This window comes from Epinephelus fuscoguttatus, linkage group LG17 (genome assembly GCF_011397635.1).
Source record: "Epinephelus fuscoguttatus linkage group LG17, E.fuscoguttatus.final_Chr_v1".
In the NCBI taxonomy this organism is placed as follows: domain Eukaryota; kingdom Metazoa; phylum Chordata; class Actinopteri; order Perciformes; family Serranidae; genus Epinephelus; species Epinephelus fuscoguttatus.
In genome coordinates, this window is record NC_064768.1 from 35,887,302 (window position 1) to 35,914,183 (window position 26,882).

At 40.5% G+C, this 26,882-nt stretch overlaps 2 protein-coding genes across 7 annotated transcripts in view; both read right to left on the reverse strand.

Moving 5' to 3' along the window:
- LOC125904589 (trophoblast glycoprotein-like) overlaps positions 1-26,882 on the reverse strand; it is a 567,815-nt gene that overhangs the window by 141,093 nt on the left and 399,840 nt on the right. The window lies entirely within an intron of this gene.
- The window catches only part of thrb (thyroid hormone receptor beta), a 161,401-nt gene that overhangs the window by 109,233 nt on the left and 25,286 nt on the right, over positions 1-26,882 (reverse strand). The window contains exon 2 of one of the 6 annotated variants that reach the window (XM_049602083.1): positions 19,136-19,178. The exons of 4 other annotated variants lie outside the window; for them this stretch is intronic. The gene's annotated coding sequence lies outside the window, so the exon portion shown is untranslated. Of the gene's footprint in view, positions 1-18,885; positions 18,958-19,135; positions 19,179-26,882 lie in introns of those variants that run through there. One more of the 6 variants, XM_049602085.1, reaches the window with a different exon arrangement.

Genomic DNA, 26,882 nt, shown 5'->3' on the forward strand with positions numbered 1-26,882 from the left:
CAGTGGTCGCTTTGACTGACAGAAACCTCCAGCGTGCACTCCTGAATTTGCAGCCTCCCTCTGTGATGTGGGAAATTAGTAGAGCTCATCTCCCCAGTGTAGGCGGGTTAAGGTCAGACCCGTATGGAGGCTAAAATGTGACAATATTAGTTTGCATAGATTTTATTTTTAAATTACAAATTACTTGGATTTTATTTTGAAACATTTGATGAACAAGTATTAGTAATTTGTAATCTGTCTATTGTTAAGGCAGGAGGACGTGTTGCACAGTCCAAGTACCATAATTATCCATTCTGCATTCTAAATGTCGTGACCAAATAAAACATGTTAGTGAAAAAACAGATTTAAATATGTGAGAATGTTTATTTTAAATCTCTGTTGAAGATTCCCATTTGTAATCCAGTTTGCAGCCTGTGCCACTTACCTGCAAAGCTCAGCACCAGAACCAAACATTTATTCTAGACCCGTGACTATAAGACCCAACTTGACTTGTGATCACATTTTAATTTCAGATATAGTATATGAAGGAGGGGTTTACATGTATTAATTAGCCCTACAGTTACTAAACTCTACCCTGCAGTGCACACTGTGCAACACCCAGCGGAGAAGAACAAGCTGCTTCCACTTTTGGAAGCGAGAGGTTGTTCCAAGCATTAAGCATCAAACAGCCAGTACTGTAACTACTCTGGTGAGGACCGTCTCTTTTATACCGACCACTTTAAAAAGTCAACCAGTTTGGCGGTGTCTGTAAAACCATTCACTCTGGCAACGAAGCTGGAAACAAAGCAAGCCAAGATGTGATTTACAACCACAGAGCTAAAAATACTCCGGAGAAACCAGTTCCATTCACTGACACGGCAAAATTAAGAAGGTGCTTGTGTTTTTTGCTCCACCTTACACCGCCTGTGCAGAAAGACTTTAATGTGTGTGAAACTATGTAAAGCTTAGACCAGAGGTTTTCAACCCACAGTCCAACACTATGGGAATATGTATTTTGGCAAATTGGCACCATTAAAAGAAAGCTGAATTAGCTGTTAGCAGTTCCTGTTTGCAGTGAACCCATGAATGTACAGACACCTATGACTGGATTACTGAAACTGAAACAAACTTGAAAATATGATTATTGTCAGGTGAGTTCTGAAGTTACAAGGGCATCGTTTTTTTCCTATGATTTGTAAGCAAATATTTCGACATTAACAATAATCACACCTCTGGCTTACACAAACTATTATCACCAGATAAAATGTATTCTCTGTAGCCTTTTTATGTCATTTATTAGATATTTATTACCTAAATGTTTTAACATGTTTTACTGCTTTACTTACTTGCTGACAATAATAATTGACATCACTGCTACACTGTGCCTGCAGCCCTTCATAATGTCTTATTAGCAACTCATTTGATTCCGGGAAGAATGTTTTTGTCATTTCAAAAACAATCTATATGCTATCATGACAATGAAAAATAATGATATTTACCTTCACAATGTAATGTGACAAATAACACCCGGCTTTACTTTCCTCCATGTATAAAACCAAATGATGTATTTTAGCACACACTAAAATAAAACCCCAGTGGGAGGAAGTCGTCCTCGCCTTATCCTTATTCACAGCTTCTTGTTAGACACAGTCTCAGTGGAGAGGGAATCACAACGGAGAAGCAGATATAAAAACAAAATGGTGCAATAAGACCATGCGAGAGCATCAGCTATTTCAGTGCATTATAATTTCAGAGAGCACAGTGAGTCAGCAAAAGAGGAGAGAGCGAACGAGGGGAAAGACAGAGGGTTTAAACAACGAAGACTATCAGGCAGACTGACAGATGGCTGGTGTAAAGGAGGGAGAAGGGAGAAAATGAATTAGGCAAACTAAAGAGCGGCACTAAACAATATCCAGAGTCCAGAGGGCCCTTTGAAACAGCGGGGTGATGAAACCTCCTGTGCTTGTTGGCAGTGGGACAGTGCTGGGGCCACGCAGCTCTGAGCGCCACAGCCAATGCCTTACATAACGGGCCACAGTACTGAACGCTCCCATTCCAGCACCCCTTAAAGGTGAAAGCACGCCAACCACAGGAAAGGGGGACTGACAGAGGAATACAGATGAAACGCTCAAAGCCATGCTATTAGAAAAGATGTTCATCATAACCCACAATTTGAAAATATTAGATGGAACTATGGAGTCAAAAACGTGTCTGAAATATTCAGGGCTTGTGACATTTTCAGAAATCACATCACCTTTGACAGGCTGTTCTGAAGCACTGTGCATACATTTTCCTACGCAAGTAATGTCCCAAGGTTCATACATATCCCACATGTACCCAGTCTCACTCCAAAGTCGTCAAAATTTGTCGCCAGGGAAGTGACCAGAAACCAACGAAAAAAGGTGCATGATAGGGATGTCCCGATCCAGCTTGTTCACTTCCGATCCGATACCGATATTACAGCCTTGAGTTCTGGCCGACACCGATACCAATCCAATCCAAGCGATCGACATATCCGCATATTCACTTATTTTGTTGTCAGTCATGTTAGAAAAGGTTTGATCAAGCAATATTACTCTAACAAGAACAACTACTTAACCGGGTTAGTTAGAATGATCCACAACAGTTGGTATGAGAAACTGACCTGTTTATTGTTAACAGGGTTAAATAAACAGCTGGTTTGCTTTGGCTGCTTTTGGCCCCTTAATAAATAGAAAATAAATCAACACAAGAAATCTTTAAAATGTCTAACACTGAAATTAAAATAGCAGACTCCACACACTTGTGCTTTGGCCACCTAATAAATAGAAAATAGATTAACACCACAAAACATTGTTGACATTTAACAAACAATGCAGCGCCAGCCTGGTGCTGCTGTTTCCTGAGTGTCTGCACGCTGGCCTGGTGGATTGATAGTAAGTGCTGGAGCGGATCACTGGAATGGACTGCTTGAATCGCGGAGTGCTGGGCTGGCCAGAAAACCTGGATCGGAGTTCTTGGATCGGCATTTTTCCATGCAGTCCGATCCAATGCACGTTTTTTGCCAATATTGGCGGCCGATAGTGCATGATACACATTGCCGTTACAGTTGGCGGTGTCAGGGGGAAATGCAGCGGGACAAGGACGACAGTTAAGGCTGTGAAAGTCCGACTGGGGCAGGTGGGAGGGGTGGTGGATGGGTCCAACAACCACCGACTTTCACCTGAGAGAGCGGTGTTCGCGTCCTGTAAGATTGTAAAGCCAAACCCTGTACTTTTTTCCCAAACCCCACCACGTGTCTGTTGCCTTATTTTGAAAGGGACTGTAAATAAACGTTAAATTTCCTGTGAAAACAGAAGTGTAATTTGAAAGAAGACAATGGGAAGAACTTGACACGTCATCCTAGAACATCAACAACCCATGGTACCTTGCACGTTGTATCTAGACGTGTAAAGTCCATGACCAAACATCAATATGTGACGAGGTTGGAGTGAGAATGTGTTGGTCACATAATCATGAGCCAGTAGTTCATATACAACCCCTGTATTTTGGAAGGCTATGGTCATGTAACAATTTCACTGATAAGAGTAAAGTATAAAGAAGGAAGTGATCCCTAAGGTTGCAGGATGGGTCACAAAACACAGGACTTTCCCCAAAAGACCATCATTTTAAGATTCTCCATCACGCCGTTTCTTTTCCTAAACTTAACCTCTGTAACTTTACGTTAAGTATACAAGGTCATTTGTGTTATTCATATGAACAGTTGAATGAGGATACGCTGCTTTTGAAGACAATGAAGAATTTGAATGGACACTTTATGGCGGAATCCGATTAGCCAACACTATCAAATCAGAAATGACTTTTCCCATCCTGATGATCTCGACATCATGCACACCTTTGTCTGATCCTACATGGAACAAAACATGATAATGATTTGACTTTACAGTAAGTCCAGACCTGGTTAAAGCAAGATCAGTTTGATTTTTTACTTTTTTTTTTTTTTTTACTTTTGAGACATACAGAAAATAGGGGTGTTGAAATCATAAGGTATGCATCTCGTCCACTGTGATGACCCTATTATTATTTTGATATCAAAAAGTGAAACAGGTTGCTCTGTCAACCTACCAACACTGTATTTTAGTCCTAAGCTTGATTTTACAACCTGCGTCATTTACTGTTGAGATTTTAAATGCTCTGAATGCTCTGATACTTCCTGCATGACATTAAGTGGCAGACAGACAAAATTACCATCTTGTCTAACATCTGGCAGCCAAAGAAACCCAGATACTGGACTGATGTTCATCAGAAAAACAGTAACAAAATTAAAATAAATCATGATCTGTGTCTGCTTTAAATCTAAAAAGTAGAGATGTCATGAGTCAGTCCGAAGAATCACTGATCAGGGCATATTTTAATTGGTTAAAATAAAGCTGATCTAAATTCTACAGCTCTACAACTCTCAGCCTGCAAAAGGATTCGGTTGCACTGGTGATTGATTGTTCTGGCACCTGTTTTGGCAAAATTCCGAAAACAAATCTGTGATTTCTTCTCTCTCTTTTGGACTGACTGTTTCTGTATTCCCAACAACGCCGACAGCTCATCACTTCTTGTCAGTTTCAGGAGTTAAATTAAAATAAATATTGAATCAGACTTGTATGTTTTGTATCAGAGGTAGAGGCAGATGGCTGCCCACCACAGACTGCTGTTTCTGCTCAAGGTTTCTGCCTCATAAAAGGAAGTTTTTCCTTGGTGCTGCCGCACCATGCGCCTGCTGTTGGCGGGAATCCATGTGAACTGTTTGGTCTCAGTAACCAAACAGAGTATGGTCTAGACATGGACTATATGAAGTGTCCTGACATAACTTTTGTTATGTTTGGGTGCTATGTGAATAAAAATAAACACGACTGGACTTGTTTATCAGCAGATACCCAACTTATAGGACTTTGATCGGGGTCCAAAAAAACTTGACAGAAAATCCCTTGTAAAAGGGCAGCAATAACAACTTCATAAAGCAATAAAGGAAAGGCCTTGGGAGCCTGGATCTACTCAGCAAAGGTCATCACAAGCTGCCATTTTTGTTGCCAATGACTTCAGCAAACAGCTAACCAACTTCTCAATGAAGACTGGGCTGTGTCTGTGATTGTAAAACATGATTTCTCTCTTACTGCGGCTTTTGTTTACGGAAACACTGGCATTTCTGCCTCACAACTGTTACACACAGATACCAAACAGTGGATCTAGAAAGAAGCTCTTGGTATGTCATTGTAGAGACTGACATTAAATGTAGAGTTTTTTGCTTTGCCTGCCGCTATAACAACACTATAAATATCTAAACTGACTAAATGTTATCTATAGATCTGCAGTATGTTTGGCATGTTATCCATAGAAATAACGACACCACGTACACACTGTTAAATTCCATAATGGACCCAGAAATGCACGATCAGGCAGCAACTTTTGTGGTTCTCTAAATTAATATCCAGCCGAGCAAAGCACCCTGCAAATACCGAGATATGAATTTTTGTCCATATTGCCAAGCCCTACTAGGAAAAGCAAATTCAGCAGTGCCTGTCATGTTTAAAACTTTGAACAATGTTTCAGTCCAACTGCTAACAACAAGGAGCCCCATGCCAAGCTCTGCAGCATCTTCACTTAGCTATTAGCCATGATACATGCTTCAGACTAATCTTATTAAAGGATAAAGCCGGCATTATTCTATGTTTTTCTCACTGTCAACAAGTCCCATGAAAAGACCAAACCCACCAATCGTGTTCGCCTGTTTCTCTGTTGTGATTTTACTACCCTTCTGTCCGTGGCAGGTGGGCGCTGTGGTTTTTATCAAATGTTACTCGAACATAAGTACAAAGAGCTTTTTCAGCTGCAGATCAATCCACATTTGGTAGTAGGACGGGATTGAGACAAGATAGACTACAGTGTAATGATGGAGCATGTGACCCAGAGCTACAATGTGGCTCACTGATGTGTTTTTAATAGTGGAGCTCTATGGCACAGAGGAAGAAGATATATCAGGCTTTGATACACACATTGTACTTGTTGCATTTGTTGACAATAAGTCAAATATAGACTATCATGTGACATATCCTTTGACTCTCTCATGATCTCAAACTCGACCAAACCAATATTGGAACATCCTAATTTGAATGCATGTGATGGGGGAGGTCTCACAGTTTGTCTTCTACTCATAAAATATAAACCACAGTATTTATCAGATTTCCAGTAGTGGTTAAACTTGTTCATCCGTATAACTAAGTACTGCAGTTCACTGCCAGCACTGCTACAGTTTGTCTGCATGCCTTCTAGCATTACACAGTTCTCCTGATTTTACAAGCTGCTGACAGCCATGACGGCTTCAGTTCCCTGTATGAGAATGTCAACATGACTACCAGTCGAATGGCTGAACCAAAATACAAAACAGATGTTTAGATATGGATCAACGACATCCCAGAAATTTGTGGTCTGGATGGGAAGCTACAAGGAAAAGGATTCTGGTGCAGCCCATTAGCATAGCCCCCCCACCGACTCCCCCCCGTCAGTCTATGGGGTATCGATATTCTACGAGGATAATCATGTGCCTTCTTACCCCAGCTCACCCCATCACTCAGAGTGCACCATGGAGCCTCACAGCCAGGGGCAGAAAAGTGAAGATGAAGGCTTTTACAGCTCCTCTCCCTCATTCTCCATGAATAATTCAACCCCATCCAAGCCTGAGAGCATTTTTCAACTTTCCCTGAAGCATGAAAACACAGCGCAGCTCCACACTGACTGCCAGGGGGTTCATAAGCTCCTCATACCTAACATAAATCCACTCCCGATTATAACAGGATCACATTAGGCCACACAACTAGAGGTTTTGCTGAAGGCACAGGCACAGGTAGTGTGTAAACCCGCACAGTGCCCTGTGTTATCCTTTTTGTAGCAATCCTGCACTGAATCAGGGAATCTAGATTTAAAGGGAGGATTTGAAATTGATGTGGAAAACCAAAGAAAAAGGAGGGTTTTAAAACATTTTTCTGAAGAAATACGCATTGATACGGATAAAAAAAACAACCTTATATAATAATCCAATATGTAATGGGAACAAAGCTGTATTTCTTTGTGGGGTTTTTTTGGGTGGAAAATACTACAAATCATGTAAAATCTGGAAACAGCCATTAAGTGTTTTGCTGTACAAAGAATCCTGCTACCTTTGTGCATGTGTGTGACTCTTTTTAATGAAATGTGATGCTTCTCTGTAAAGACGTTTTTCCACTGTTTTGAATTCAGAATCCTCAAAAGGATACATATGGTGGGACGGAGTCATTGTCATTGTTTCGCAAATCTCAAGTCTTGGCTGTTAAAATCCAGAGTCTAGACAAAAGACAAGGAAGCTATGGTCAAAGTCCAAGTCCTAAACTTTTGTTTGAGTCCTAAACAAGGCAATGAGGAAATACAAAATAGCACTGGACTCATTTTGCTGCTGCAACCTATTATTAAAGACAGACAGTTTTCATGTTGCCCTCCATGTTGACCACAGCATGTTCCTGTATGTCTGTTGTCAGAGGGATCATCTGTCTGCTGGTCTGGACTGACCTGTTTCTGATATCGTACTTTGTGAAACACACACATAATAAATCCTTTGTACTGCTCCAACAAATGAAACCAAAGGTCAACAAATGAGCTGTAAAAAAAAAACTTTGCCTGGATAAAGTACAATCTTAAATTGGCAAAACTGTGTTTACATAACAAACTATCTGATGGAAAACGCAATCAGAAAAAAATCTGACCTTCCTGTACTCTGTTTTACAGACAAATGCATCTGATTAGACAATGAGAAAAATATGCAATTTTTTATTCAGAGCACTCCTGCAAAAACTAACCTGTTTCACCTGAGTGCACTTCAGCGTCAGAACGGAGGCACCCTTTACGAAAACCACACCAAAACACAGTAAGCAGCGGCAAAGTGCGGCTCTTTGCAACAAGTACATTTTGAAGAAATTCTTATCGGTCTAAATAGGTCAACACCACTCTGTTTATTCACTGGCTGCGGGTATCCTCTGGCCGCAATGTGTTGCTCAAAGTTACACTATCCCCAACTTTAAGTATGGTGGAACACCACTGAATCAAACAGCGTTATTTGACAATGAGCAACGGCCATAGTATAAAAAGCAAGAAAGTCTATGCAGAGCAGGGGGTAGGGTGTTGGATGGGTCAAACAGACACAGGACTTCCCCCTGGGAGACTGCTTTCAGTGTCCGACATTTTTGCTGGGTTACTTTAAGACCATAGCATAGTATGTCAGTTAGAAAAGTATTTATTTGAACTTAAGCCATTAAACTAACCACATGCCTAAACCTAAAAATTAGGGCCCAACTGATTTATCGGCTGGCCAATTTAATCAAACAATTATAGCCATTAGAAAATAATCTGCAATTGGCCAAAAGTTGGCCGATTGACGCCGGTGTCAACACTTATATTTTCATCACTAATAAAATGCAGGGAATATGGTGTTTTACTTAGAAATGATGTCCTTGTGTTACTTTTTGCACTCTAACCTACCTCTGTTAAATTGGCAATAATAAGAAGAACTCTGGTACTGTGAACATACATGTGAATGTCTTAATTTATATAGACTTTGCATGATTATTTTATTTCCCAGAGGTTTACTGCCTTTTTGCACATCATATTTTTGATTTATTACGTGTTCAAATTGTTCATATGCTGCTCGTTCCACACAATTTCTGATAATAAAAGTATTTGAAAATAGTAAAATGTTCCTCCTTCAATTTATATCTTTGTAACGAGTGTTTGAACTATATTTAAGCCATCAAAAGCAGGTATTTTGGGGTTTTTTAAATTGAAAAACGTAAAAATTTAATCGACCGGCATTGGCCCCAAAAAATCCATATCAGTCGGGTCCTACTAAAAATGAAGTAAACCTACACTGGAATTTTTTTTTTAACCTGACTGTATGGATTTAACAAGTGGATATTGTACAGTTCCTGTGGACACAGAAGTTTCTTTTGAAAAGACAAGTTGAAAAGACTATGCATGTAGCGAGTTGAAATTGACATACTGGCCCTGAGGGTTCAAAAGTGACACAAGAGAGATACCTAGAGCAGCAGTTCCCAACTTGTTCTCAGCCACGGGCTCCAGATATTTTAATACATTCAGCATCATACTTTCGTTTGGCCATGTCACCAAGCTAGTTTGCTGTCTGTCTCTGTCTAGAAGCTGTCTGTTAGTCACTCAATCAGCAGGAAACGGCACTTCAAAATAAAAGCTCCGTGCCAGAAATTCACTGTACTTCAAAATAAAGTGTGTTTTTTTTATAAATTTAACAAGTTTGACAGTAGGGCTGCAGCTAACAATTATTTTCATTATTGACTAATCTGTCAATTATTTCTTCGATTAGTCGACTAATCATTTTCTCGAAAAAATGTTAAAATGTTGAAAAACGCCCGTCTGTCACTTCCAAACGCCAAAATTATGTCATCTAATGTCTTGTTTCATACTCATGCCAAAGGGTTTTATTTCACCGTCATGGGAGAGTGTGTAAAGCTGCCAATATTTGAACGCAAGAAGCTGCAGTAAGAGTATTTTGGGGTACTTTTATAGTACTTTTCTATGAAAAATGACTCAAACCGATTAGTTGACTACTAAAATAGTCACTGATTATTTTAATAGTCGATTAGTTATCGATTAGTTGACGAATCATTGCAGCCCTGTCTGACAGTCACTTGTGGTTCATTCAGAATGGACGTGCGACCCACTTTTGGACCACCAGTTGGGAACCACTGACCGAGAGTGTACCAGTTTGATGTGTAGGGCCACGGACCAAGTGCAAGTATGTGCGAATGTGTTGCAAAAACACAGAGTGGAAAAAAGTGAGGTACTCAGCAACACAAAAACAGCAAGCAAAAAGTTTCGCTCTCATTTGAAGCAATTACTAAAGGCTGCCCCAGGCTGCTAAAAGGTGCTCTGTCTGATCAGGTCCTAATACAAGCACATTTTTACTAAAACACGAAAACTAATCTGGGTACAGTTCAAAAGATCCAAGGCAAAGAGTTCATATTCAGTGAGGAATAAAAGGAGATGAAAACTTACCTGTAGTGGTGTCAGTGGTTGATTATCATGATCCAGTCACATAAAGGAGAAAGAAAGGGTATAATATTAGTTTACTGCCCTGTGGATCATTGCACAGTAAATTCAGTCATACAGAGCCCAATTCTCTGTAAGTCACATGAACACTCTGGACATTTTAGTTATTTGTTCCTGAGAATGAATCTGGTCCAAACTGCACAGTGTAATTCAGTGGCAGGTTTTATTTTAAGGCCTCTGCTCAGTGCTCACCACACACTGAGTAGATGATATATGTGTTGTGAAATGTTGCTGGGGAAATCCTGCTCGGTGAAGGTATGGAGGAAGTATGTGTCAGCAGCATAAAGATGGCACACAAGATTATCTGCTGTCAGCATCTGAGCATAGGTCAAACTCAGAGCTCTGTCTGAACCACATGGGAAATAACAAGTCTGCAAGTGTACTAGTGACTTGCTCCTGCTCTTCAGTCATATACAGTATAAGACAATACTTTACTACCACCAATCCATGTGGGCATTTCTGCACAGGTCAACATTTATCTCTGTATCCAGCAACATTTGACAAGAACATTGAAAATAATAGAAATACAGATTCACCAGGTCAGTCCATTATGCCATTATGCCACTGTGAGTCTGTCAGGGATAAAATTAGATCCATCAGGTACATATTCAAAGCAGACGAGACGGATGACGCAAATAGATTAAACTATAGATTAGACTTGTGATTGTCAAACAAATGGGGATCCATTCAATTACAGTTACAGTAAATGTTCTGCTGCCAAGAGCAACAACAATGCTGGAGGAGTCACTTAAGCTCTGTTTGTCCTGCTGTCCAGTGATTAACTGCACGGATCGTTAGTGACTTTAATCACCAGGAAAATCCTTACTTGCACTCTTATTAGCCGGGGTTCTGCTGCGATTTCTAATAACTGCAAAGGTTATTCTTAACTCTGCCATATCCTTAAAGCAGACACTCCATCCAAAGTTGTGGCGCCTGAATCAGTCATTTGCAAGTGATTTGTAAACCACCCTCCATCTTTATTTTTGGCTAGAATTACTTGTTTTTTTTTCTGTTTTCCTGGATATTAGTGGACATTACTATTGAAAACTCTGAATGCACTTTGGGTGCAAGCAGGTCCGTCTAAGTGCTCAGCATTGAGAGTGTCCATTAGGTAAGAGATATCTCAAAAGAGAACAAGAGAGATGTCAAGGATCGCACCATTTGCTATTGGAAATCTGTTTGTTTTCTTTGAGAGTACAGAGCTAGAATCACGACATGGTTAGTCCCAGCCTGGACGGAGGGGGAAACAAAGCACCTACCACCTCTAAAGACTAAGCTGTTTGTTTACCCGTACACAAATGACATGTAAGTAGGATTAGCATCTTGTGGTTGTGTGCCCCCATCAACCAGTCAACCGTCAAGTTAACATCCATATCTGTCCAGACTCATATGTTGCCACGACAACTGACAATGCTTCATTAAAACCTCTTGCACTCCACCCCCATTTTGTAGCAAAAACGGCTGAAATGACATACCCAAATTAAAATGACTGTAGCTTCTGAACCGCTCTGACTACATGCATGCATGAGGTCTTGCCAGAAAGAAAACTCTCTGAAGTTTCTGGTGAAGGTGTCAGAAACACTCTAGGTGATACAGAGACAGAGTAATGGGCCTCTGAAGTCAGTAAAAAATTGAAGATTTCGCCTAAAAAAATAAATGTTTTTCAGGATGAATAACTGTCTGTGGCTTCATCTGAGCAGGTAAATGACACTGTGGGGCTGTAGGCACACTATCAATGAACATTTGTTTCAAATTTGAGGAGGATTGCTCAAAGTATGACCATTCTACAGTGTTTTTTTCCATGAAAAGATCCAGGCGGAGCTCCAGAAGACAAGTTGGACACTCAGCTTCAAAACAGTACTATCAGTGATCAAACAACACTCAGCCAACTTCAAACATTGTACCTTATTAAAATCAGGTGTGATTATGATAGCTGATGTTGTTTATGACACAGAAACACCATAAAATATCACCAAATAAAGCCATATGAAACATTAAAGTTATGATCCCACTTTCTAGACGGTGTATCTCAGCAAAAAACACAAAACTTTGGACTTTGTGTGTTTAGGCTGCTCTGGTGCGAAATACATAATAAATAAAAGAAAAACAATGTTATTTTCGAAAAGTCAAGAGCTTCCTGAATCTGGCAATACCAAACATCACATGGTTTGATGACGTAGTGCGCCTGGGAGATACCATTTAACAGAGGAGGAGGGGAGCGAGGATGTCGGCATCCTGGCGTTAGAGAGCTTAAAAGTAAATTCCTGAGATATCACCTTCACCAGAATGGAATGGACACACAGACAACATAAGAACATAACACCTCCAGCTGTCTTTGTCACTGAGGCATACACGTGCAGGAACTATTTTTTGGCAAACAACAGCAGCCCATCTTTCATATCTCCAATCGTAACAATGAGGTTGTCAGGAAACCAGCACTGAAGCCGGAGACACTCAGACGACTGCACAGCTCTGTACTTCTTAATCAAATGAGACACAACACGTCAATCAGCGAGCTCGATGTTGAGATTTTATTTTACTTTTCAAGAGAGCCAGGCTCGATATCTCCCCCTGCTTCCAGTTTTTATGCCAAGCTAAACTAAGTGGAGATTTCTGGTACAACTTCAACTACTTTCATGGTGCATTATTAAGATAGAAAAAAATCTGAGGAGGGCAAAACTCGGGCAACACTTATAGTATAAAGGACGACCTTTATTAAATGGGTTTTTAAAAAATGCTGTGAAGGATCTATTTGCTTTTGTTATTCAAGTAAAAAAGAAAAAGACTGTGCCGTTCATTATAAGACGGGTTTTAAGATGTTCTTTGAACGAGGGTTCAAATCAAGTTTGTACTTCTCTTAAGTTTGGGTGCCCTTGTAGCAAATGAACTACCTCTGGATTTTAATTAGTCAGTGGTCGTGGCTGATCTTGCAGGGTTTAGAAACATCAGAGATGATTTTATCTGATGATTACACGTCACGGAAAGTTACATTTTGAGTTGTTGCAAAGTTGTTAAAGTCCACCCTGAGGGGGATATAAAAGTCACTACCAAATGTCATGACGATCCATCCAATAGATGGCGAGACATTTCACCTAAACCACAAATGTCAACCTCATCATGGCAGACGTCATGGCAAACTGTTGCAAGGTTTTTCAGTCTGGACCACAGTGGACCAGCTCACACACAGGCAACACTGACCTCCCTTGCTACAAGTGTGGCTACAAATGATGAGAAGCAGTTTGGAGATAACCTTGAGACACCCAGCAACTGCATGAGGCTGCTTGATGCAGTTCTTGCAGTGACGAAGGCTACAAATAGTATGAAAACTGTGCTCTTTGCAGTAAAGCTGAATGTGCACATATGTAACAATAGAGCATCTACAACACATATGATAACATGGGCTGTCAAACATACTGCTGATGCTCCCAAAACCACCTCAAACTCTAAAAATAGATCAAAATCAAATGGATTACTCACATTTATGCTCCCCCATTGACACAAACTACTATGAGCCATAATCTAATGTAAAAGGTATGCCAGTGAAAAGTAACAGTGTTGCTGCTACCACAGCTAGAAGAGGATTAGGCTACTAGAAGATTAGAGATAGTGGAGGCTATTTAATGCGTAACGAATTAAGCTTATCACTGCCCAGTCATCAGGGCACACTGGGCATACTTTCCACTGATACTACTGTGTTGTCACATTGTTGCCTCAGCCTGTACACAACTATTTGGCTGGCATTATGTTTTTCAAGGTTGCAGTCATGGAATACTGTATGAATATTATGGCCTACAGCAAATGTTCAGTGTGTCTGTGATTTGCTCCTTTACTTTCATCAGCTTTTGAACTTCTCTCCAAATCATGCTTTGGTTTTGCACCACGAGGCTTCCGTAGATAATGGGTTATGACTGAAGTGCTCAGGTCAAGGTTTTAGGAAGTGGACCAAATTACATGTTCTGGAAAGCAACAGTCGTATACAAGAGAAGAAGGACAAATAACAGGCTGAAAAACATAAAAGGTCAACTTGGTGTAAGGCGAGACTCGAAAGCTTTTACTTAAAAGTCTGTGTACCGGCACCCTGCCCGTCTTTGGAAAAACACTAAGTCTGGCTGCCACACTTTTATTTGTGTGTGTGCTTTTCTGGGAACTGCTGCACTGTTTGCTCTCCTCACTGAACTTTAAATTTGTATGCTGCACACTAACCTCTGTGATCAACAGCAGTGTTTTCCAATCCACAGGGGTCCCTCTTAGAGAAATGTCAAAGAACTTTTTCTTTTCAGCCAGAATACAACACGTATTAGTTCCAGGCTGTTTTGCCGAAATGCCAATTAAAAACGGTCAACCTCGGAGGCTGAGTGAGTTTAGAGTGCACCGCTAAACTACACAAGACTAAGGCCACAGACACTCTAAATACTTTGAATCTTTATTAGACGTTTTACTCATTTAAATTACTGCTGCATCACTGATTTGCATTATGGAGCCCCAGTGCGCACAAAATTTCATAAATAACTATAACATTATCACAGGGCCGTAATCACCTGTTCAACCATCACCTTCTGCAACCCAACGATCTTACGGGGGTCTGGAGAGAATTCCCCCAGCAGACATGTTTAAAAACTCAGTGGGCTACCAAAACAGACAGGGTTCTAAAAGTTTTATTGACTAAGCGCCATTTTAGATGATTGCAGATGATTGAAGGCCGCACGGGAAAAATGTACACAGACTTCTTTATATAATTCTATTGACATTTTCCAGACATCTTCATGACATATAATACTATTGAAATTTGTATAATATGACTTTTTATTGCCTCTACACTTAGCTGTGGTAACACTCATAGTGTTCGGCTTTAATACATTTGAAAGTAATGACAGAGTATCCACAGCAGCCAAGCAATGGCTCCTCCTGGGGTACGGCAACACCACTTAGACAAACCACACCCAGAAGTGCAGCAAACCTTAAAACTAGAACCAGTAGTTGTAATAATAATAATAACAGCAATGTAAAATGTCAGCAGAGTTTTACATATATATTATACATAACATATATTAATTATCCCTCCCATATATTTAGGGGGGATGTTTGCCCCCCAGTATATATGATAATTAGTGCCAAGACATTATGAAATACATACTATGAATAAATTGTGTAAATGTTCCCAGAAATTGTGAAATAGTTAGAAATTGATTAGAAATTAAAATAATTAATTTATCATGAAAGTTCTTTAAAAATTTAACTGTAATAACTGGAGGCTGCTGTGAATGAACACAGAACACCTACACCTCTCCTTTTATTAAATTTAACAGCCAACTAGACGGATTATTACTCATCATCATCAAACTGAAAAGACAAGTGTTCAGGAAAAAACTAACTAGTCTATTCAGAGTTGGCTCGACAAGGTTTGATTTTTAACATTTTTGAGAAAGACACAAAACTGTGTCAAGATAACAAGACAAAAAAGACTGTTGGTGAGCTTGGCAGGCAGAGGGCATGCGCTTGGTTGAAAGGGATGGACTGAATAGCTCTGCAATGCATTAAGAAAAAGAAAACCCTGCATCTAAGCTCTTTCTTAGTGGTTTTTCTATTTCTTTTTTTTCTTTTTTTTTTTTTTTTTACTAAATAGCAACGTATAAAATAACAAACCCTCTCTTTATATTATATATATTTCTGGCCTTGTCGCTGTCTCGTGGGAATCTCTCTGTCCCTTTCAGAGTGCATTCTCTAGTGTTTATTGCTTCGGTGCAGCCTTTGTTACCTGAATCAACTGTATATTGCTGAGTGTTTATTTTCATCATCTCTTAATCTTGTGTGGATTACGTTAATAAATTAACCCACTCTTATTGCTTTTTCCTTGCTCGGCTTTAGTTGCACTGTCTCCCCTCCATCCGCGGCGAAACACCATGCACCAGAGAAAACCGCAAAATGCAAGAGACACTCACACTGAGCTAAAGCGAGTGCTCATAATCTTAAAGTGAACAACGTAAATAAACACTGCATTTTGCTGTCGTTTATGGTGTGTGGTGTTTTGCAGTGGGTGGGGCGCAGATCGGCGACGATGGCTGCACCCATTGAGTTGCTGTGCATGAAATCTTTGCCACTAAAAACGCCCTCATTACCAACCCCATCCGTTCTGAAGTTGATGAATGCGGCGTTTCAGGCAGTGACCTCTGACTTCAGACTTCAATGTAAAAAGCTGTCCTTTAACGTCAGCATGACACCATCAGTGTGTAACAGTGCCTGATGGCGTCAGGGGGAAAGAGTGATAAGTTAATTGGCGAAAAGTCTGAGTAGAGCGGGTGGGAAACGGGGATAGATGGGTCCAACAATCACCTACTACCCAGGAGGCCGGTGTTTGCTTCCTGTATGAATGTAAAGCCAAATCCTGTTTTGTTTTTTTTTATATATATATATATTTTATTGATTTTAATTTTCAGAATGCAAAAGGAAACAGAAAAACAAAACAGGACAACAGAAAGAAAAAACAAACAAACAAGCATGACAGCACCTGAATCACAAATCATAGCAAAATGGCAGCATCGACAATATACATCACAGGACAAGCACAGCACAAAAGGAAAATTTACTCCATTCCTGTGTTAGGTCACAAGTTTTCAAGGAAAAATGGGGTTGATGAGAAGATACATCCTTAAAATAAAATTACAAATGCTCTAAAATTGGTTGCCAGATTTAAAAAAAAAAAAAATGTATTGTTCCCCCCTAGCAGGTAGCAGAAAGGCTTTCCATTGGTAAGACCTTATAAATTCTCTGTACCACTGCGTTACTGTTGGGGGTTTGTCTTTAATCCATTGGAACAAAATACATCGTCTAGCTAGTAACAGGAGTTTTGTTATAAGAGTGTACTGAGAGGGGTTGAGATCGAGACCTTCTAGAGAGAATCCCAACAGAAACAATGCAGGTTCCCTTTTAATGTCCATGCCCAAGATTGTACAAAGCTCTTTTTTAATATTTTTCCAAAAACGTGCAATAAAAGGGCATTTCCATATTAAGTGAAAATAAGTTCCCAACTCGTTCTTACATTTTTTACACATGGGAGATATATTGGAGTTGCATTTATTGATAAACTGGGGTGTACGTTGTAGCCTGTGAAATATTCGATATTGGCTCTCATTTAACCGATGACATAAGAATATTTTACTTGACAATGAAAATATCTTAGACCACTCTTCCTGGCTAGATTGGATTCCTAGGTCCTTCTCCCATGTACTAATAATTTTATTAATGTTATATTTGTCCAAGAACTGTAGCTTCTGATAAAAAATGGAAATAAACTTTTTTGTAATATTTGGAATGAGAAGAAGGTCATCAAGAGTGCTCCTAACGTACTTATCATCAGGAAACTTGCAGGCAGAGAATATAAAATGTCTGATCTGTAAATATGCAAAAAAGAATGTGAAGGATATTCCATATTTAATCTGAAGTTGCTGAAAAGATGTAATTGTTTCTGCTTCAAACAGGTCGCCGATTGTTTTAATACCTTTTGTAAACCACTCTTCAAAAACCCCTTTCCCTTGTCAGGTAAAAAGAAATTGTATTTACTGTTATTTTTTTCTAAACACAATCACATGCTTTTGTTGCTTGAAGCTAACCACGTTGGCTAAATGTACACATGTGCGATTGTTGCTGAAGGAAAGAAATACAGTACCAGTACCAATATCTTGGAAATCAGATTTGGACATCCCTCGTTATTATGATATTATGAAATGTTATTTCATTATTTTTTATAAGGATTTAAGTTTGAATATGTTCCTAAATTAAATAACCATGCATCCATTCATTTTATATATTTTACATGATTCATTTATTTAAATTTGATACAGTCTAATTTATCTGTTTAGTATTGAACACCATAGTCCAGATGGGTGTTTTGGTGACGGACTCCTGTGTGCTGCATTTCTTTCAGTTACGTAGCAACAATATGTGCAATACTGTACTATTTTCCTCTGCCACATCTAGCTGATCCATCTGCTCTCAGTGCATCTGAGCATCGAGGGTACACCCAGAACACAAAAGCATTAATGGGCTTTGATACGTTCAGCACATATCATGCTTTGTCATGGCCTTTTAAAAAGCACTTGCATCTGAGAGCTGAGCCAATCACACCGCATGCAAACAAACCCACTTCAAAGCTTTTGTAACACACTCCCAGCAAAGCAAGAAGTCTCTGCAGAAGTTCCAAATGTTTGAATTTTAAAACCAAAACAGATTGTGATTTAAGCTCTGATTTTCATTTTCGACACCAAAGCAGATTTCAATACGGGGTTTAGTTGACATAAATCTACAATACGCTTAGGACTAATTGCAGTAAAAAGGTTAAGGTACAACACAAAATCTGCTTTAGTCTCAATCCAACATTAAGAGCAGTTGGAGGGCTGTGGCAGAAGCACTAAAGCCTTTTGTTTACTTCTCAGCCATTAGCTCCAAATCAGGCTGAATCATATGATTACTTAGATGTCTGTTAATCTAATTAGACAAATGTGTCTTCTCGGAAAATCCCATTGCGAGGGCACAAAACTGGGATTTCTCTCTGGAGGCCTGTCAACATTGTGAGCCGTGCCCATGTCCCTCCCTCCCACAACAAACACGTGCCATCATCTTCTTAAATCAATTTAAGGTTTCGAGTAATTGCAAGTACAACTTTGACTGGAAACTTTCTCTGCAGCTCTGCTGACACAATTTTATCCATTAACCTAATATCCAATGTTTTTTTTAACGACATCTAAATATGAAGTCTGTAAAATAACCACTCACTCAGAAATCAGTGTTGTGCAGGATTCTTCTTCCTTTGCTCTGCGAGTAATTTTAACATGAACAGACAACCACAGAAACACACACAAACACTCATGTGCAGAGACTGACATGCGGTATGGGGAACAAGAGAAGAAAAAAAGAAGTGACACAGGAAGAGAAAGCCGAACGACGGGGATGAGTCAAGTACACCTCATGGCAAAAAAAAAAAAAAAAAAGAGAGAGAGAGAGAGAACAAAGAGGATTGGCCAACCTGTGTTCTTCTGCGCAATCATACATACAGGTCCACAGAGAGTCTGCATAATGCCAAAGAAAAACAGAAACAAGACAGCAACTCAGACAGCGTGTAGCATCCAGGGCACAGTCTGACAGCTTCCTTTCTGTTTTACTTCCTTCTGTCTAAGTGTCTGACTCTGTGATATGCTGAGAGGAGATGAGAGGAGGGTGAAGAAGTGTGACTGAAAACAACATGGCTACATGGTGCTGATGAAATCTATTTTGTCACCGTTTCTCATGGTCATTAATTACAGCATTATGGTTTAGGACAGTTAACATGACAAAGGAATTTGTGCCCACACAGATAGAATACCTTGCACCTATCAGCCAAAACATTCAAACCACTGACAGGTTTTGTTCTGATGCATTGTTCTGCTGGGACATCTTTGGTTCTGGCATTCATGTGGATACCACCTGACATGTTCCACCCACTCAAACACCGTTGCAGACCAAGTACCCCCCGTCATGGCAACAGTACTCCCCAGTGGCAGTGGCCCCCCAGCACTAAAAAGCAGCATGCCACACTGCAAAAACTGTTTAGAAATGGCCTGTGGAGCGTGACAAAAAGCTCAAGGTGTCAACCTGGCTTCTAAATTTCCCAGGTCCCAGTCTGCTCAAGGATTCTTGTGATGTGCTGGTACCCCAGATGTACCCCTAATCCAAGGTGGGGCCTCATTGGATCGGACTTGGCTCTGACCTGTGGAGGCATGGACACAGGATCTCTGGGAGTGTCCTGCGGTGTCTGGCACCAGTGCGTTGGCGGCAGATCCATTTAGTCCAGTGGGTTGTGAGGTGGGTTTAGTGGCACGTGCCACAGATGCTCATTCAGACTGGGATCTGGGGTATTTGGAGGCCAGGTTGACACTTTGAGGTCTTTGTCACATTCCTTGGGACATTCCTGAGCCATGTTTGCAGTGTGGCGTGGTGCATTATCCTGCTGGGGGGCCACTGCCATTGGGGAGTGCTGTTGCCATGAGGGGGTGTAACATGTCAGGTAGTATCCTCATGAATGCCAGAACCAAAGGTTTCCCAGCAGAACAATGCACATTAACAATATGATCAATGTTGTTTACGTCACCTGTCAGTTGTTCTAATGTTTTGGCTGACCGGTGTATAACACCAATGGGACACTGCAGGGTTCCACATAAAAACAAAAACAGGGCCCACAAAGAGTTAAAAAAAAATACGTCCACATGTTTTCAGAGATTGGATAGAGAATCAGTGTTCCCCGGATTCAAGAACCATGCCGAATTAGTTTAGACCTGGCACGACACTTCTACTGCAGCATGCCTGCAGCAGAGCATGACTATTATAATCAACTGAAGCAGTGACAATGACCATGTGAGCTGTGCTTGCCAGTGCGGGCACCGCGCTGCTCAACACTATTTTTATGTGCTGCTCTTGTTTTTTTTTTTGGTTCTCTACACACAGCTCCACAGACCTCCAACTTGTAAAAACTACAAAGAACAGTGAAAAAAAAACAAAGAAAAACGAGTGCAATCTGTTTGAAAACGATGAAAATAAAAACCAGCATTGTATCAGAGGCAATGCCAAGTTGATAAAATTCCCATAAATCAACACTGAAATTTCACAGATCTGTTTCAACTTTGAAACAATTTTGAAACAACATCTAAAGTTGTGAAACAATACTAGCACAACATTGCGAAATCAAGGACAATTCATCTTTCATAATCAAAACATAATTCACCAGTGATTAAGACATGGTGTATGACACTGATGAAACACTGATTAAACATTAGAATGGGACACGCTTCCAAACCTGCATAACCGACTGCACTATCACTTCACAAAACTCAACATGCACACCCTACGTGACATGTCGTGTCTGTGCCCCATTTCGGCTGTTATAGCCAAATTATTTGGTGAGTTTTGCAGGTCTACATATTTCAATTACATGAAAAAAATTCATCCAAATGAGTCTAGTAATACAAACATAAACTACAAAAAAAACCCATTTATTTAATTAAATTAAATAAAACTATAAGGATAGACTATGAGAATAGTCTTTTTTGGTTTATGTTAGAATCACTTGACTCAATAAGATGGAAATTTCATGTGTAATCTAAATATGTAAACCTGGTCTGCAGCTTGGCAGGCGCCTCGCCTCAGTGTCACACCACCCACTATCCCCTCCACCTCCTGCTGACATCGTCAGCTCACATACCACACACTTTAGAAACACTGATATCATACATATGAAATGTATAATTGTGATATATATTCACATATATTGCAGAGATGCACAGTGCCAACATTATCTTAAGGCAACTAGGCTGCATGAGGAGCTACTTCCCTCGGGTCATCTGAATCCTGAACAAGAACACCGACAGGGTTCCTGACAGACTACAGACTACTACTCTGATGTTGCTGACAATTACCTCCAAGCATCGTTCGGTTATATTGTAACCTTGGTTCTCTGAGTGAGTAGTTATGTCATAACTATGGGATTTATCATCATCTGGGGTAATCCACATGGAAAATTAATAATCTTTAAGACACAGCACTTTACATGGTCAACACTGATTGGAACGGGTACCGAGTGGCCTTGAGTCTGGGGAGATAATCTCCTCACTCAGAGAACCAAGGTTACAATGTAACCTAATGTTCTCTATCTCCCCACCCAGTAGTTATATCATAACTATGGGAACCCTTTAAGACACACCGCGAGGGGCCCCAGGAGACAGAGCTCATGCAGGTCCACAAGTGCCCCCCCCCGGTATTTGAAGACGTCCCCGCCACCAGGTGCATTAACAACAGAAAATACCCAATAGTTGTGTATATACAAAAAAAACACCAATGAACTATAAACAAATGTACAACATCTTGCGCATTCAACGGTCAGTGACACCGCCACTGTACCGATGCCCAGGTGCCAGAACCAACCATAAGCACGAGACGCAGAGGTTGGGTGCAGGAAGACCGCTCAGGTGGCCAGCCTGCTGCCAGGCCACTGACAATAATATATGACATCACGCTGGCTGGGTAAGGCAGCCTTCCATTACATGGGCACGCTGCCCCCCCAAACTAAATCAGGCTCGAGCGAGCTGCTGTGCCTAAACCGTGCTTAAACAGACAACTGCAATACATGGATAGGGCACCGCTCTCAACTGTTTCACTCCTTATTCTCAAAAAGAAGAAACCGCGTTTAGCTAACCTCGAGAGGGACCCGCAAAGGCCCATCTCTGGATACGATAGAGAACCACACCATATTTGGATCTTTGCTGTATACATTGTATTGATGATACTCCATCAAGAAAAGTACTTGAGGACGCCATAAAGAATTTCACTGCACAACGTAGAGATGAGATGTTGATAGAGATGTTGAGTATGTGACAAATAAAAATTTTAAACTTATCGGCCAAGGCTTTATCACCAGCATTCCTTTTCTTAAAGCTTTCTTTTTTCAGCACTCTCTGTGTGAAGGTAAGGCCATGCAGTGTTACAGTTACATCTTTTTCCTCAATTTAATTACTATTCTGACATCGTCATGTCATATTAAAATATATAAAAAATGAGAAATGCCCAACAATAAATTGCTGTCACTGGGTTCATGCTAATCAAATTCTCCTTTGTATTCTGACACCTACATTCTCACAGGCCTCTCTGTGATTGTCGTTTTCAGCTCTGAAGCCTTTCAACATCTAGACTACGTACAGGAAGGACAACTGCAATGAAGGTCAGTGTAAGTGCAGTTGAAAATACCTACTGAGCACTGCTGGCATGGAGTTTGAAATGGAGCTTGGTGGATATTTCTCTGTCCAGACAATTCTTTTAATATACAGTCACCCAGTTTTTGTGTCTGGAATGTCTTTTGAAAGATGAAGTTTCAGTGTATTAAAATAGGAATGACATCAATGAGCATCGCAAGAGCCCCCCTCAAGCAGACTTGAGTCTGTATTCTTTCAGATTTCATTTCCCGTTGCATCATGTTGATAATAAAGCATGACTGTTCAGGGCACCTGTAGATATCTTCAGTTGTAAAACAGAAGGCAAACCACCTCCTCTTTCATTTCTGTCTGGGGAGTATCCAGGACTGTTTCCATGTCCTGCAGCCAGGCCGCCCAAACTGCTGAATGCCTCAAGTGATAACTCATGCCAGAAGTAACAACTTGATTTTTTTTTTTTTTATACACGGTATACTGTCAGCAGCTTGGCTCCTTACAAGGGCCAACTGGTGTGTGATGCAGTCTGTTTTCAACAATGGGGAAGTCTCCTTTTGCCTTGGTTCAGCTTCAGATTTAGGACTAAACTTTGTTCATTTAGCCTATTAACCTCACCATTAAATTCTATCCTACAGCAACTGTGGGTGTTTTATTGAGTTAAGCTCCGACCATTCAACCTCCACCTCCAACCAGAATTTGAATCACCAAAGTTCAGCTATAAACATTATATATGAAGCCCAGGGGAACAAGCTGTTGAGACATTAATAATCTCTATAAACACATATCTTAAAGGGACAGTGCACCCAAAAATGAAAATTCAGTCGTTATCTACTCTCCCATATGCCGAGGGAGGCTCAGGTGAAGTTTTAGAGTCCTCCCATCCATTTTCCTGACCAAACCTGACCCCGAGCCCGGTGCAGTTTGTCAGCTGACAAAGTTATTGTTATGGACACTGTGTAAATAACCAACAGACTGCTGTTACGCACAGACAAACAGCTGCTCGCACAGCAGCGCAGCACGGCACTCATGCTGAAATTGTGTTGCGTTCAGGCATTGTCATGTAAATAACAACTTCCAACACTTAAATAGGTCATAGCACAAAACAGCAGCATGTCAAGTGACTTTTTACTTTTATTATATTCAATAAAATTGTATGTTCCTAAATCTTGAGACACCTCATATGTAAGCTAGACAGACATTTCACCTGCTCATACTGTGCACACATGTACTGTCTGTACTTAGTCCTAAAGAGCCCTTCTGGTGCCAGTAGATACATAGAAACATCCCAGCAGGCTGTGCTTTGCAAGCATACAAAAAAGTTTCACGCATGTGAAAATTATTTTTCATGTGTGTGCTTCACCTCCGCTGCTACAACTTCATCCTAGGGGAAACACTGCTGTGTACGTTTTGTGCAACAGGTGGATGTGGTAGTCTACTGGTAGAGTAGAGAAAGAGAGCTAAGTAGCGATGAAATAGAGTAGAGCAGGGCAGAGAGATGGAAGCAAAATATATTAAACCCGGTGTTAATACAGCAGAACTGGAGAGAGGGGTGAAAAATAAATAGGTGGGCATGGCTCAAGTAGGGCGCAAAATTATAGACGGAGAATGATTGACAGATTTTTCACTTTAAGCCCTGACACTGTCATATTTGTGTAGGAATTGAGCTACAATACATGACATATGTTGTGTTAATTAATAAATACAGTGCGAATAAAGATTACATAACATAAAAATAACTGCAGTCTTTGTTAATTGATAGCTGCTTAAATTAAACAGTTTTTATAGGGCAAGTAAAAACTGACTTCGGGCAAGTAGATCTCTGACCAACTTGCCCGACTGGGCAAGTGAAAAAAAAACCTTAGCGTTGAACCCTGCCGCAAGCGATCCATGGGGAGACTAAAAAACTTCACCTGAGCCTCCCTCGGCATGAGGGTGAGTAGATAATGGCTGAATTTTCATTTTTGGGTGCACTATCCCTTTAATATGTATCCAAAATCTGTAGGCAACTGGACAAGATTTTGGTATTGCAAGCATTCTGGTTTCGGTTTGAAGTTCAAATAGTATTAACCGAACACGTTTAAGCGGCCGTTGATTGCCTGCAGGTAAACAGTCCATGTGGAGAGCATAAGAGACAGAACGCATTGGCCAAAATGCAATCTCGGAACCTATCGGCCATCGTATGACAACCATTCAGCTTTTTTATTAGCTTTTTCCTAATTCATGTGCATTCATATGCAAATATCTGTGTTCAGAGATGTTGTCTGCACCTGTCTAAATTTGCTAATCGAACTGTAAACAATGAGCAGCACACAGAAGAGGAAGTCTTGGCTATAATATCCATTGGCTACGCTGGATCTCCCAGAGTATCAGCCCTTGCCCCCAGGCTTTATCGTCATCAGAGGATAGCCGATATGTCCAAAATTGAGACATCAGTGACAAATATATTAGAGCCTATTACCTATTTACACATCTAGCAGACACAGACGGACATTAACACCATCTTAAACTTAATGTTCTTTGTGCAGCCTCACAACTGTCATTTGATTGGTATCATTTAACTTGTGCAACAGAGTCAGAAATGTTCCCTCTGTACAATATAGTAACAAAATACCACATCTTTAAAAATTCCATGAGAGCAAGTCTCACCATTTTCAGAGTCTCTTTTGCTTAAGCAAGTAATTGCATAGCCAAAACTGTCAAGTCAATGGTTCATTTGATATCTAACAAAGTGGTGTCCCATGAATAATGTTTCGTACACAATGTAAACTTAAGTACTTATTGTAAAGTCATGTAGTTTAGGTTTATGAAAAGACACATGGTGATGACGTACCTAAAAACAACTCAAAGTTCACTTGCTCTCACACGGTTCACAACAACTGTGTCCTGGGGGAAAGTCCTGTGTTAGTTTGACCCATCCACCACCCCAACCTGCCTCCCTACACGCACTCACTCTTCGTCCCATCAGTTTATTGGTCACTTGATCACAGCCTTCCGATTACCTGGGTTATACACGAATTACTGGCTCATGATTACGTGGTTTACATATGAATTGTGGTGCTTTACTTTTTGTAGGCATACATAGGAACAGTGCATGAGTTACACATCAATGAAATCACTGATGTTTTATAACCTTTTGCCTTATAGCTCACATTTCCAACACACTCACACAGAGTGATGATAATTTTTGGAAAATGATCAGCAAGAATGCAAATATAGACACGGTTTAGTTATTTTCACCACATGCAAAACTACTGTTGGTTGAGCGCAAAGGTTTATTCTTGACCTCGGAACAAACCGCTTGAACCACATTCCAGCTGCATATTTGGCTCATCTTCACCTCCAGCAGGAGGACGCTGAGTTCACACAACGTTGTCCAACTACTGATGTGGTAAATTAAACAACTCAACATGTGCATCAAGATTTATGGACTGATTACAGAAAACTGACCCAAATGCCAAACACGACACCTGGGAAACATCAACACTCACTCACTCATCATGATAACACCTTTCTGGCCGTGGAGCGAGGTGGCAGCAGTGTGCTGTTGGTATGGATCTCACTGGCATGGACTGGGAGTCTGGTCAGAACGGAGGATATGAATGCAGCCAGATGCAGAGAGATCCTCGGAGAAAGCCCGCTGCAGAGCGCACACAGCCTCAGACAGGAAGAGCACGAGTGGCTAGGGCACTGAGCCAAGGTAAAGCTGGAGTGGCCTCAAGTTTGGGTGTCCTCAAATGACCCAGTCAAAGTTTGAACTCGAACTCCAACAAAACAAACTGTAGAGGGCTGACGAGCACAGCAAACCAATAATCCACTTCAAGCCTGACAAAACTTTAGAGGATCTGCAAAGACGAATCTGCTCAGATCTAAGTCTACAACTCTTGTAGATGCAAAGTCAAGGAGACTTAAAGTGTGTAGCTTCTGAAAATATCAACTGTATCGTATTTCAGCCAACCTGTCTAAACCTGCTCTCTCATTTTAGCATGAAGTGCATTCATTAAAGGCACAAAAATATTGCCTGATCAGTTTCACCTTCAGTGA